Genomic DNA, 12996 nt, shown 5'->3' with positions numbered 1-12996 from the left:
CTAAAATAATTCCTTTATTCTGTTATTCTAAAACTAGGAAATAAACTAATTTGTAAATAATTAAATTAATTACTTGGAAATAATATTCTGAAAAATAAGACTAATTTACTAGGATATGATTTCTTTTAGGCAAGAAATCTCGACACCACTTCCTTGGGTGCCAAGTAAAGCGTAAACCAGTACTTCTTCTGGACGTTCTATTGAACAGTCACTCGAACTGTTCATTTTGATCACTTCCCGCATTATTTTCTTCATAACCATAATCGTCAAATATTGGTGGATGATTTAAATCCAGGGAAGAATCAATGGTGTTGTCTTTAAACTCTTCCTTGTTTAGCTCTTGGTCAAGTTCGTCTTCCATAGCAAACATTGTTAGACTCGATCTTTTGTCACGACTAGAATGCATAACATAAATTGCTTCGGACGACATAGGCCTCAAGACGATTTTCTTTCCACTAGATGATAGAATATATTCATTGCTTCGACCTTTATGTGTCACATCTCTATCAAATTGCCAAGGTCTCCCTAAAATAATATGACAAGCATCCATAGGGACTACATCGCATAAAACCTCATCTTTGTAAGGACCCATTGTAAAACAAACTCGAACTTGTTGTGAGACTTTCACCTTCTTACCATTATCTAGCCAATGTAAAGTGTATGGTTTAGGATGAGTTGTAGTTGACAAAGCAAGTTTACTTACCATCTCGGATGAGGCGGCGTTGGTGCAACTTCCTCCATCTATGATCACACTACACCATCGATCATTCACTTGGCACTTGGTATAAAAGAGTTGATCTCGTTGCTCCGTGTTGATAAGTTCCATCTTCCTTTCCCCCATAGGACCGTCTAGATTTAAGGAAATCAAGAGCCGAAGCTCTGATACCAAATGATACGAAAATTACTCGAAGGATAGAACTCGTGAGTTTGCAGCGGAATTAACGAAACGGAACAGTGCTGAGAACTGTCCGATTTACGAATTGGTACGATTTGAACGGTTCTGAGAGTGTTTGATTGAGAATTCGTAACAGGTTTTTATGTGTTTTTGATATTGTGACAAAACAAAAGAGATATTTGACCGATCTAGACCTATAGATCGTTCAATGGTGATTGTTATTCAAGACCTATTGAATAGCAATCGTGTTAATGCCCGAACGCGTCAAGCAAGAACAATTTTGGATCAAACGCGTCAATCCGATTCAGCAATTGCACACGGCAAATACTAGGGTTTTTCTTATTTCAATTCAACATTCAATAATCTAGAGAACAATACAACGACCATATTTATACTAGCTATGAAACCGACCTAATGCCCTAAACACATGCTGAAATTGGCATCACAATCTTACCTAAACTCGACTTTCCTAAAGCTAAAATAATTCCTTTATTCTGTTATTCTAAAACTAGGAAATAAACTAATTTGTAAATAATTAAATTAATTACTTGGAAATAATATTCTGAAAAATAAGACTAATTTACTAGGATATGATTTCTTTTAGGCAAGAAATCTCGACACCACTTCCTTGGGTGCCAAGTAAAGCGTAAACCAGTACTTCTTCTGGACGTTCTATTGAACAGTCACTCGAACTGTTCATTTTGATCACTTCCCGCATTATTTCCGTATCATCCTCTCTCCCTTAGAAGAGAATTGACCTCAATTCTGGAAGTATAAGTCCGCCTGGATAAAAAACGAACATAAATTCGTTGCCAAGCCTCAGCTCGTTCGTTCCTCTTAATTTTAACATTCCTTTCAAAGGGGGAGGGAATGATACGAAAATGATGCCAGGACTGGTCGAAATGAACAGTCTCCGTGACTGTTCAGTTATATGCGCATAAGAAGCAGTCTTAGTAGTTGTTTACTCGATTACTTGGCGCCCAAGGAAGAGGTGTCGAGACTACTTTCCTAAAAGAAGTCATATCTTAGTTGAATTAGTATAAGTTATTTATTTCCTATTTGTGTTAGAAGTTCTACTTTCCTAATTAGTAGCTTATTCGGTTTTAGGAAAGTTTACTAGTTTCCTAAATTCAGTTTTCCTATTATGTTTTAGAGAAGTATTTCTTATTCTTTAAGGAGTGTGTAATAAGGCAATTATAATTGGCATAGAAGTCTTAATCTACACGAGTAGATCTAGAAGATCGGTTTAAGGAAGCTTGTTTCCTTAATCGGTTTAGGAGTCTTTTTAGTTAGTATAAATAGGAGTCATTGTATTCTTATTTTAAGCATGATATGATATATTGAATTAAGAAAATTGAAGCTGTTGCTTTATTGTGTTTGCAAGTTTTGTAAACCCTAGGTTCGACGCGTTTCGTTCCAAATTGTTATTGTTTGACGCGTTTTCAAGCATTAACCCGAGTTATAATCAATAGGTCTTGATTATAGTTCACCATTGGTTGAGTTATAGGTCTAGCTCAAGCAAATATCCCATTGGTTCGATTTATTCACATATTTCGAAACAAATATCCTTTTATTTTCTTGTTCGTTTATATTACAAAAAAACACAAAAATTACAAAGTCCACGTTCTGATTCAAACAGTTCAATAGACCGTTCAAATCTCATAAATCCGACAATCAGACAGTCTTCGGCACTGTCCAGTTTTAGTAATTCCGCTGCAACTCTAACGAATCTTATTCTTTTGAGTAATTTTCGTATCATTTGGTATCAGAGCTTCGGCTCTTGATTTCCTTAAATCTAGACGGTCCTATGGGGGAAAGGAAGATGGAACTTATCAACACTTATGATACGAAAATAACTCGAAGGATAGAACTCGTGAGTTTGCAGCGGAATTAACGAAACGGAACAGTGCTGAGAACTGTCCGATTTACGAATTGGTACGATTTGAACGGTTCTGAGAGTGTTTGATTGAGAATTCGTAACAGGTTTTTATGTGTTTTTGATATTGTGACAAAACAAAAGAGATATTTGAGCGATCTAGACCTATAGATCGTTCAATGGTGATTGTTATTCAAGACCTATTGAATAGCAATCGTGTTAATGCCCGAACGCGTCAAGCAAGAACAATTTTGGATCAAACGCGTCAATCCGATTCAGCAATTGCACACGGCAAATACTAGGGTTTTTCTTATTTCAATTCAACATTCAATAATCTAGAGAACAATACAACGACCATATTTATACTAGCTATGAAACCGACCTAATGCCCTAAACACATGCTGAAATTGGCATCACAATCTTACCTAAACTCGACTTTCCTAAAGCTAAAATAATTCCTTTATTCTGTTATTCTAAAACTAGGAAATAAACTAATTTGTAAATAATTAAATTAATTACTTGGAAATAATATTCTGAAAAATAAGACTAATTTACTAGGATATGATTTATTTTAGGCAAGAAATCTCGACACCACTTCCTTGGGTGCCAAGTAAAGCGTAAACCAGTACTTCTTCTGGACGTTCTATTGAACAGTCACTCGAACTGTTCATTTTGATCACTTCCCGCATTATTTCCGTATCATCCTCTCTCCCTTAGAAGAGAATTGACCTCAATTCTGGAAGTATAAGTCCGCCTGGATAAAAAACGAACATAAATTCGTTGCCAAGCCTCAGCTCGTTCGTTCCTCTTAATTTTAACATTCTTTTGTGCCATAGCAGCTTGTGCCTTCCACCCCTCCTCCCTCCATGCACATGCCTTGATATATTACTACAAAAGCCATTGACGAACAAGCAATGTATACCAGACAGATCCCTCGAAGTTGCAGCATCCTTTTGTACTTGATCAAAATCAGCCAAATAATAATCTTGCCGAATCTGGAATTCGTTAGAACTAATTGTACTCTCGATTGGCTTCTCAAATAATTCGAACTCATGGCTGGAATCAAACAAATAACACGGCTCCTTGACCAAAGAAACAACTGTATCCCAATCAACATAAACATCAAATTTTGGACGTTTATTGAAATCAATTGAAGAAGCAACGTTGTAAACAACACGTTCTCCACCCTTATGCAACAACAACTCATCATAATCATCAAAGAACGGAGGTAAATTAAGATTTAAGAAATAGTTACCTTCCATTTGAATTTCTTCGTGAAAGAATAAATCTTTGTAGCCTTCCATCTCGATCATCCCCATAAGACCGTCTTAATTTAAGGAAATCAAGAGCCGAAGCTCTGATACCACTTATGATACGAAAATAACTCGAAGGATAGAACTCGTGAGTTTGCAGCGGAATTAACGAAACGGAACAGTGCTGAGAACTGTCCGATTTACGAATTGGTACGATTTGAACGGTTCTGAGAGTGTTTGATTGAGAATTCGTAACAGGTTTTTATGTGTTTTTGATATTGTGACAAAACAAAAGAGATATTTGACCGATCTAGACCTATAGATCGTTCAATGGTGATTGTTATTCAAGACCTATTGAATAGCAATCGTGTTAATGCCCGAACGCGTCAAGCAAGAACAATTAATTCGAGTTATTTTCGTATCATAAGTGGTATCAGAGCTTCGGCTCTTGATTTCCTTAAATTAAGACGGTCTTATGGGGATGATCGAGATGGAAGGCTACAAAGATTTATTCTTTCACGAAGAAATTCAAATGGAAGGTAACTATTTCTTAAATCTGGATTTACCTCCGTTCTTTGATGATTATGATGAGCTGTTGTTGCATAAGGGTGGAGAACGTGTTGTTTACAACGTTGCTTCTTCAATTGATTTCAATCAACGTCCAAAATTTGATGTTTATGTTGATTGGGATACAGTTGTTTCTTTGGTCAAGGAGCCGTGTTATTTGTTTGATTCCAGCCATGAGTTCGAATTATTTGAGAAGCCAATCGAGAGTACAATTAGTTCTAACGAATTCCAGATTCGGCAAGATTATTATTTGGCTGATTTTGATCAAGTACAAAAGGATGCTGCAACTTCGAGGGATCTGTCTGGTATACATTGCTTGTTCGTCAATGGCTTTTGTAGTAATATATCAAGGCATGTGCATGGAGGGAGGAGGGGTGGAAGGCACAAGATGCTATGGCACAAAAGAATGTTAAAATTAAGAGGAACGAACGAGTGAGGCTTGGCAACGAATTTATGTTCGTTTTTATCCAGGCGGACTTATACTTCCAGAATTGAGGTCAATTCTCTTCTAAGGGAGAGAGGATGATACGGAAATAATGCGGGAAGTGATCAAAATGAACAGTTCGAGTGACTGTTCAATAGAACGTCCAGAAGAAGTACTGGTTTACGCTTTACTTGGCACCCAAGGAAGTGGTGTCGAGATTTCTTGCCTAAAAGAAATCATATCCTAGTAAATTAGTCTTATTTTTCAGAATATTATTTCCAAGTAATTAATTTAATTATTTACAAATTAGTTTATTTCCTAGTTTTAGAATAACAGAATAAAGGAATTATTTTAGCTTTAGGAAAGTCGAGTTTAGGTAAGATTGTGATGCCAATTTCAGCATGTGTTTAGGGCATTAGGTCGGTTTCATAGCTAGTATAAATATGGTCGTTGTATTGTTCTCTAGATTATTGAATGTTGAATTGAAATAAGAAAAACCCTAGTATTTGCCGTGTGCAATTGCTGAATCGGATTGACGCGTTTGATCCAAAATTGTTCTTGCTTGACGCGTTCGGGCATTAACACGATTGCTATTCAATAGGTCTTGAATAACAATCACCATTGAACGATCTATAGGTCTAGATCGGTCAAATATCTCTTTTGTTTTGTTACAATATCAAAAACACATAAAAACCGTTACGAATTCTCAATCAAACACTCTCAGAACCGTTCAAATCGTACCAATTCGTAAATCGGACAGTTCTCAGCACTGTTCCGTTTCGTTAATTCCGCTGCAAACTCACGAGTTCTATCCTTCGAGTAATTTTCGTATCATTTGGTATCAGAGCTTCGGCTCTTGATTTCCTTAAATCTAGACGGTCCTATGGGGGAAAGGAAGATGGAACTTATCAACACGGAGCAACGAGATCAACTCTTTTATACCAAGTGCCAAGTGAATGATCGATGGTGTAGTGTGATCATAGATGGAGGAAGTTGCACCAACGCCGCCTCATCCGAGATGGTAAGTAAACTTGCCTTGTCAACTACAACTCATCCTAAACCATACACTTTACATTGGCTGGATAATGGTAAGAAGGTGAAAGTCTCACAACAAGTTCGAGTTTGTTTTGCAATGGGTCCTTACAAAGATGAGGTTTTATGCGATGTAGTCCCTATGGATGCTTGTCATATTATTTTAGGGAGACCTTGGCAATTTGATAGAGATGTGACACATAAAGGTCGAAGCAATGAATATATTCTATCATCTAGTGGAAAGAAAATCGTCTTGAGGCCTATGTCGTCCGAAGCAATTTATGTTATGCATTCTAGTCGTGACAAAAGATCGAGTCTAACAATGTTTGCTATGGAAGACGAACTTGACCAAGAGCTAAACAAGGAAGAGTTTAAAGACAACACCATTGATTCTTCTCTGGATTTAAATCATCCACCAATATTTGACGATTATGGTGATGAAGATACGGTTGATGCTCTTGATGATGAAGTTTCAAAGATTGTGAATTTAGATAAGGATGATAACAAAAAAGAAGAGAAAAAAGAAATTGTTGAAGAATTGACATTGGACATTAATTCGATTCATAGCAATCTAATTCATGTCAAACCAACATTGATGAAGGGAAAATATAAATCATCATTGGAATCGTATATAGATGAGTTCTTATATGGTGATAGGTATTCTGATCTTACTTTCTTCACTTCGGTGTTAATGGGGAATTATGAAGATGTTGAATGCAATGATAACTTCTTCTCAAGTTATACAAAGTTTAAAGAGTTGTCAAGTTCTTATGTGGTTGGTAATCAAGTAAAGATGAATGCTACAACTGTCAAAAGATCATCTTGGTCACTTGATCTTGAATTTGCAGATATTAACAAGTTTTTAATTCTTGTGCAAGGAGGGTGGAGGGGAGGAAGGCACGAGAAAAGGAGAATGGGGAGTCGAAACCATGAACATGGAAGGCACGAGAGGAGTTTGGAAGCAAACAAGATAGATGAGCTAAAAGATAATTCAAGTTTATTACTATTTCTCATAAATGAATTTGCATCCAGGTTTGTGAAGTTCATATTTGATCCCGGAGGATTGAAGCATCATGAATTGAGGACAATTCCTTTCAAAGGGGAGGGGATGATACGAAAATGATGCCAGGACTCGGTCGAAATGAACAGTCTCTGGATCTGTTGATTATATGCGCATAAGAAGCAGTCTTAGTAGTTGTTTACTCGATTACTTGGCGCCCAAGGAAGAGGTGTCGAGACTTCTTTCCTAAAAGAAGTCATATCTTAGTTGAATTAGTATAAGTTATTTATTTCCTATTTGTGTTAGAAGTTCTACTTTCCTAATTAGTAGCTTATTCGGTTTTAGGAAAGTTTACTAGTTTCCTAAATTCAGTTTTCCTATTATGTTTTAGAGAAGTATTTCTTATTCTTTAAGGAGTGTGTAATAAGGCAATTATAATTGGCATAGAAGTCTTAATCTACACGAGTAGATCTAGAAGATCGGTTTAAGGAAGCTTGTTTCCTTAATCGGTTTAGGAGTCTTTTTAGTTAGTATAAATAGGAGTCATTGTATTCTTATTTTAAGCATGATATGATATATTGAATTAAGAAAATTGAAGCTGTTGCTTTATTGTGTTTGCAAGTTTTGTAAACCCTAGGTTCGACGCGTTTCGTTCCAAATTGTTATTGTTTGACGCGTTTTCAAGCATTAACCCGAGTTATAATCAATAGGTCTTGATTATAGTTCACCATTGGTTGAGTTATAGGTCTAGCTCAAGCAAATATCCCATTGGTTCGATTTATTCACATATTTCGAAACAAATATCCTTTTATTTTCTTGTTCGTTTATATTACAAAAAAACACATAAAAATTACAAAGTCCACGTTCTGATTCAAATAGTTCAATAGACCGTTCAAATCTTATAAATCCGACAATCAGACAGTCTTCAGCACTGTCCAGTTTGGTTAATTCCGCTGCAACTCTAACGAATTTTATCATTTGGCATCAGAGACAGATTTGTTGATCCAAGACGGTGATCATGGATTTTAATGATCCAAATTTTCTTCAAAATCTCCAAGAGGCTTTAAAGAACATCAACTTTACCCCAGGACAACGTATGCAACCACGGAGAGAACCGGTCAAGTACATGGATGAGTTCAAAATCAATGAACTTCCAGAGTTTGTTGGTGGCACGGATCCCGAGGAATATTTTGAATGGGAAAGACAGATGGAGAGGATGTTCGACTTCAAGGACATTGATGATGAGAAGCGTTGCAAATATGCAATCTTGAAGCTACGCAAGAATGCATCTTTATGGTATGAAAGTTTGAAGGCTGCTAGGGCACGTGAAGGGAAGGAAAAGCTAGCTTCATGGGAGTCTTTAAAACGTAAGCTACGAAAGAGGTTTGTTCCCAAAACTCATAAGATTGATTTATATCGTAAATTGGCTGAATTAATGCAAGGGAGCTTGAGTATTGCCGATTATATTGCTGAATTTGAAAGAATAACCCTTATGAGTGAAGTAGAGGAGATTGAGGAACAAAAGATGGCTCGTTTCTTTCGAGGGTTAAACCTTAATATTGCTCATGCGGTCGAGATGCACCCTTATTCTTCTTTCGATATGTTATGTGATCTTTGTATCAAGGCGGAAGGGCAAAATAAGACTAAACGTGCTTATGTTAGTAACTCATCGAAAGTTAATCCTTGGAGTAAACCTGATTTGTCTAAAAATATGGGAGCTAGTTCGAGTTCTAGTTCGAAACCTCTTCGTTCCAAAGAATACCGATCGCTCAAACAGTCCCAAGACCTGCTCGTACGCCTAAGGAAAAGAGTTTGGCTACTGTTCGTTGTTTTAAGTGTCAAGGTTTTGGACACTTTCAGAATGCTTGTCCTAACAAACGAAATATCACATTGCGAGAGGCCGTGGATGTTCGTGATGAGTTATTTGAAGAAGACAACGAAGATGGGTTGTTTCTATTGAATGAAGCCGAGGAGGGAGAGGTGGATTTTGAGCCTTATGAACCACCTATGTATGATACTAATCTTGTTCTACGACGTACTTTGCAAGCTAATACAGAGCCTATTACAACGGAGCAACGAGACCAGATTTTTCATACAAAGTGTCAAGTGAAAGACAAGTGGTGTAGTGTGATTATTGACGGAGGAAGTTGCACGAATGTGGCTTCAACGGAGATGGTAGAAAAATTGGCACTCGTTACTATGGTACATCCTAAACCGTATAATTTACATTGGCTTGATGATGGTAGCAAGGTGAAGGTTACGAGACAGGTACGTGTTGGTTTTACAATGGGTTCTTACAAGGACGAGGTGCTTTGTGACGTTATTCCTATGGATGCTTGTCATATTCTCTTAGGACGTCCTTGGCAATTTGATCGTAATGTTAATCACAATGGAAGAAGTAATGAATATTCTTTATTGGTGAATGGCAAGAAGATAGTGTTGCGTCCTATGTCCCCGGAAGCAATTCGAGCTATGCACGCAAAGAAGGGTAAGAAACCAAGTTTGTCTATGTTTGCTAGTGAACGAGAGGTGGAGCAAGCTATTGATGATGGTGAAACAAAGATATGCATTGGTCTCAAGTGAGAGTCCTACAAAGACCATCACAACGAGTCATGAAGACGGAATACTTAAAGAACTATTGCACGAGTTTAAGGATGTCTTCCCCGAAGATGTACCACCGGGTTTGCCTCCTATTCGTGGAATTGAGCATCAAATTGATCTCGTACCAGGTGCACCACTTCCTAACAAGGCCGCTTATCGTAGTAATCCCGAGGAGACCAAGGAGTTACAACGTCAAATTGAAGAACTCATGGAGCGTGGCTATGTTCGTGAGAGTATGAGTCCTTGTGCCGTTCCCGCATTGCTTGTACCAAAAAAGGATGGAACGTGGAGGATGTGCATCGATAGTAGAGCGGTAAATAATATCACTATCAAATATCGCTTTCCTATTCCAAGACTTGATGATATGTTAGATGAGCTTCATGGTTCGGTCATATTTTCAAAAATCGATTTGAGAAGTGGTTATCATCAGATTCGAATGCGTGAAGGTGATGAATGGAAGACCGCGTTCAAAACAAAGCATGGTTTATATGAGTGGTTGGTAATGCCATTCGGTCTCACTAATGCCCCAAGTACCTTTATGAGATTAATGAATGAAGTTTTGAAACCATTCTTGGGACGTTTTGTTGTCGTCTACTTGGACGATATTCTAATTTATAGTAAGAGCATCCAGGAGCATTTTGAACACTTACGGGCGTGTTTGAAACACTTGAAAGCAGACTATATGGTAAATCCGAGAAGTGTACATTCTTGGTAGATAACGTGGTGTTCTTGGGTTATGTTGTCTCGAAAGATGGAGTATCGGTTGATCAAACAAAGATAGAGGCTATTCGTTCTTGGCCGAGTCCTAAAACAAAGAATCGAGGTTAGATCTTTTCATGGACTTGCTTCCTTCTATCGACGTTTTATTCGTGATTTTAGTACCGTTACTAGTCCTATTACGGAGTGTATGAAGAAAGGCACATTCCATTGGAGCGAGGCTGCCCAAGGGGCGTTTGAAACAATTAAAAGGAAGCTATGTGAAGCTCCCGTGTTAGCATTACCCGACTTCTCACAGCCTTTCGAAGTCGAATGCGATGCTAGTGGTGTAGGGATTGAGTGTTCTTATTCAAAATAAGCGACCCATTGCTTATTTCTCGGAGAAGTTAGGAGGAGCTCGACTTAATTATTCAACCTATGACAAGGAATTTTATGCTATTGTTAGGGCTCTTAATCATTGGAGTCATTATCTTCGTCCTAGTCACTTTATTTTACACTCGGATCATGAATCATTAAAACATATACATGGGCAACAAAAGTTGAATCCGAGGCATGCTAAGTGGGTTGAATTCCTACAATCATTTTATTTTTCATCGAAGTATAAGGATGGTAAGAGTAACGTTGTGGCAGATGCTCTTTCACGCCGTTATTCATTATTATCTACACTTGAAGTTCGTTTGCTAGGTTTTGAGACCTTGAAAGATTACTATATTGAAGATATTGATTTTGGAAAGATTTACAAGGAATGTCAAGATGGTTCATTCAAAGAATTCGTGATTCAAGACGGATTCCTCTTCAAAGGTAATCTTCTTTGTGTACCTAAGCATTCAGTTCGTGAATTATTGGTGCGTGAAGCACATGGAGGTGGGTTAGCTGGTCATTTTGGTGTGCAAAAGACGTTGGATGTATTGAAGGAACATTTTCATTGGCCAAAGATGCAAGGAGATGTATACAACATTGTGAGCAAGTGTGTGACTTGTCATCTTATGAAAAGCAAGTTCAAGCCCGGAGAATACACCCCATTGCCGATTCCAATTAGACCATGGGAAGATGTGTCGATGGATTTCATTGTTGCTTTGCCTCGCACTCAACGAGGTAAGGATGCTATCATGGTGGTAGTTGATCGTTTCTCAAAGATGGCGCATTTTGTGGCTTGTAACAAGACAGATGATGCAAGTAATGTGGCTGATTTGTATTACAAGGAGATCGTTCGTCTACATGGAATACCAAAGACAATAGTTTCTGATCGAGATTCGAAATTTTTGAGTTACTTTTGGAACACATTATGGAGGAAGGTTGGAACAAAGCTCTTGTTTAGTACTTCACACCATCCACAAACAGATGGGCAAACTGAAGTTACTAATCGTATTCTTGGAACTATTTTGCGAGGATTGGTAAGCAAGACTCAAAAGGATTGGGATGTAAAATTAGCACATGCCGAGTTCGCTTACAATCGTTCTCCTACGTTTGCAACAACTCACTCTCCATTTGAAGTTGTTTATGGTTTAAATCCTTACTTACCATTAGACTTGATACCGTTACCTAAAGATGAATTGGTGCATAAGGATGCGGAGTCAAAATTGAAGTCTATGATCAAGCTACATGAACAGGTAAGGGAGCGGATCAAAACCGTTAATGAGGCTTACAAGAAGAAATCAAACAAACATAGGAAGCCAAGGCTTTTCAATCCAGGAGATTTGGTATGGTTACATTTGAGGAAAGAAAGGTTCCCTAGCAAGAGGAAGAACAAATTAATGCCAAGGGCCGAGGGACCTTACAAAGTGATCGAGAAAGTGAATGATAATGCATACAAAATCGAACTTCCAGGAGACTATGGAGTACATGCTACATTTAATGTCGGGGATCTATCTCCATACCTTGATGATGATGGGATTTCAGAATTGAGGACAATTCCTTTCAAAGGGGGAGGGGATTAACCAAACTGGACAGTGCTGGCATCATTTTCGTATCATCCCCTCCCCCTTTGAAAGGAATTGTCCTCAATTCATGATGCTTCAATCCTCCGGGATCAAATATGAACTTCACAAACCTGGATGCAAATTCATTTATGAGAAATAGTAATAAACTTGAATTATCTTTTAGCTCATCTATCTTGTTTGCTTCCAAACTCCTCTCGTGCCTTCCATGTTCATGGTTTCGACTCCCCATTCTCCTTTTCTCGTGCCTTCCTCCCCTCCACCCTCCTTGCACAAGAATTAAAAACTTGTTAATATCTGCAAATTCAAGATCAAGTGACCAAGATGATCTTTTGACAGTTGTAGCATTCATCTTTACTTGATTACCAACCACATAAGAACTTGACAACTCTTTAAACTTTGTATAACCCAGTAAGAAGTTATCATTGCATTCAACATCTTCATAATTCCCCATTAACACCGAAGTGAAGAAAGTAAGATCAGAATACCTATCACCATATAAGAACTCATCTATATACGATTCCAATGATGATTTATATTTTCCCTTCATCAATGTTGGTTTGACATGAATTAGATTGCTATGAATCGAATTAATGTCCAATGTCAATTCTTCAACAATTTCTTTTTTCTCTTCTTTTTTGTTATCATCCTTATCTAAATTCACAATCTTTGAAACTTCATCATCAAGAGCATC

The 12996-nt window shown here is 37.6% G+C and overlaps 1 pseudogene; it reads left to right on the top strand.

Moving 5' to 3' along the window:
- The first annotated feature begins 8065 nt into the window (after positions 1-8065).
- On the top strand, positions 8066-12302 carry LOC141638854 (uncharacterized; annotated as a pseudogene).
- The last annotated feature ends 694 nt before the right edge of the window (positions 12303-12996 follow it).

This window comes from Silene latifolia, unplaced genomic scaffold (assembly GCF_048544455.1).
Source record: "Silene latifolia isolate original U9 population unplaced genomic scaffold, ASM4854445v1 scaffold_217, whole genome shotgun sequence".
Taxonomy (NCBI): Eukaryota; Viridiplantae; Streptophyta; class Magnoliopsida; order Caryophyllales; family Caryophyllaceae; genus Silene; species Silene latifolia.
This window is presented reverse-complemented; position numbering and strand designations above follow the sequence as displayed.